The following is a 2,500-nucleotide window of genomic DNA, read 5'->3' on the forward strand; positions in this document are numbered from 1 at the left end:
CCAGCAGGCCCCGGGGACCCACATTACCCCCCCCCCCCTTCCCCCTGCAGTTACCCTGTACCACATGTCTAGCATGGACCTTGACTTCCAGCAGGCCCTGGGGACCCACATACTCCCCTGCTCTACTCCCCCACTAGCTTTCCTTTCTTGCAGTTATGATCCAGCGCATATCCAGCATGGACCTTGACTTCCAGCAGGCCCCGGGGACCCAAATTACCCCCCCCCCCCCCCTGCAGTTACCCTGTACCACATATCTAGCATGGACCTTGACTTCCAGCAGGCCCCGTGGACCCACATTACCCCCCCCCCCCCCCTGCAGTTACCCTGTGCCACATATCTAGCATGGACCTGGACCTCCAGCAGGCCCTGGGGACCCACATACTCCCCTGCTCTACTCCCCCACTAGCTTTCCTTTCTTGCAGTTATGATCCAGCGCATATCCAGCATGGACCTTGACTTCCAGCAGGCCCCGGGGACCCAAATTACCCCCCCCCCCCCCTGCAGTTACCCTGTACCACATATCTAGCATGGACCTTGACTTCCAGCAGGCCCCGTGGACCCACATTACCCCCCCCCCCCCCCTGCAGTTACCCTGTGCCACATATCTAGCATGGACCTGGACCTCCAGCAGGCCCTGGGGACCCACATACTCCCCTGCTCTACTCCCCCACTAGCTTTCCTTTCTTGCAGTTATGATCCAGCGCATATCCAGCATGGACCTTGACCTCCAGCAGGCCCCGTGAACCCACATTACCCCCCCCCCCCTCCTGCAGTTACCCTGTACCACGTATCTAGCATGGACCTGGACCTCCAGCAGGCCCCGGGGACCCACACTTAAGCCCCCTCCCACTAACAAAGCAGAACACCACTGGCAAAATCCTCGTGCCCCTGGTACTCCAGAAAGCACATTGAAATGTGCCCCTGGTACACTGCGCAGAAGAACTGCCACACACACACACACACACACGCACGCACGCACGCACGCACGCACGCACTGCTTGTGCCTATGGTACGACAACTTTTCTCGTGCCTATGGTACGACAACTTTTCTCGTGCCTATGGTACAACAATTTTTCTCGTGCCTATGGTACAACAACTTTTTGCCGTGCCCCTGGTACACCGCTCAGTAGCACTTTGCCACACAAACTCTCCTCGTGCCTATGGTACGACAACTTTTCTCGGGCCTATGGTACAACAACTTTCCTCCGTGCCCCTGGTACGACAGCTTTTCTCGTGCCTATGGTACAACAACTTTTCTCGTGCCTATGGTACAACAACTTTTCGCCGTGCCCCTGGTACACCGCTCAGTAGCACTTTGCCACACACACACTCCTCGTACCTATGGTACGACAACTTTTCTCGGGCCTATGGTACAACAACTTTCCTCCGTGCCCCTGGTACGACAGCTTTTCTCGTGCCTATGGTACAACAACTTTTCTCGTGCCTATGGTACAACAACTTTTCGCCGTGCCCCTGGTACACCGCTCAGTAGCACTTTGCCACACACACACACCACTCGTGCCTATGGTACGACAACTTTTCTCGTGCCTATGGTACGACAACTTTTCTCGTGCCTATGGTACAACAACCTTTCCCCGTGCCCCTGGTACACTGCGCAGAAACTCTTTGCCACACACACACACCACTCGTGCCTATGGTACGACAACAGGCCCCGGGGACCTACATCGCACCTTGCTCTTGCCTCCCTTACAGCTGAAAAAGGTCCATGCCTGTGCCCTGGCCCTGCTGAAATTCCCTCTGCATTTAGCCGAGGCAGTGAGTCGGCCTCCTGTCTCCCTTTACGGTCGAAAAAGATGTGCTCCTGGGCGCGCTGGCCCTGCTGCTACTCACATCGGGCATGGACCTGGACCTCCAGCAGGCCCCGGGGACCTACATCACACCTTGCTCTTGCCTCCCTTACAGCTGAAAAAGGTCCATGCCTGTGCCCTGGCCCTGCTGAAATTCCCTCTGCATTTAGCCGAGGCAGTGAGTCGGCCTCCTGTCTCCCTTTACGGTCGAAAAAGATGTGCTCCTGGGCGCGCTGGCCCTGCTGCTACTCACATCGGGCATGGACCTGGACCTCCAGCAGGCCCCGGGGACCTACATCACACCTTGCTCTTGCCTCCCTTACAGCTGAAAAAGGTCCATGCTTGTGCCCTGGCCCTGCTGAAATTCCCTCTCCATTTAGCCGAGGCAGAGAGTCGGCCTCCTGTCTCCCTTTACGGTCGAAAAAGATGTGCTCCTGGGCGCGCTGGCCCTGCTGCTACTCACATCGGGCATGGACCTGGACCTCCAGCAGGCCCCGGGGACCTACATCACACCTTGCTCTTCCCTCCCTTGCAGCTGAAAAAGGTCCATGCCTGTGCCCTGGCCCTGCTGAAATTCCCTCTCCATTTAGCCGAGGCAGTGAGTCGGCCTCCTGTCTCCCTTTACGGTCGAAAAAGATGTGCTCCTGGGCGCGCTGGCCCTGCTGCTACTCACATCGGGCATGGACCTGGAC

This window comes from Rhamphochromis longiceps, unplaced genomic scaffold, assembly GCF_057381845.1.
Source record: "Rhamphochromis longiceps isolate RC_006_pf unplaced genomic scaffold, R_longiceps_female_GT1.1 unmapped_scaffold_7, whole genome shotgun sequence".
In the NCBI taxonomy this organism is placed as follows: Eukaryota; Metazoa; Chordata; class Actinopteri; order Cichliformes; family Cichlidae; genus Rhamphochromis; species Rhamphochromis longiceps.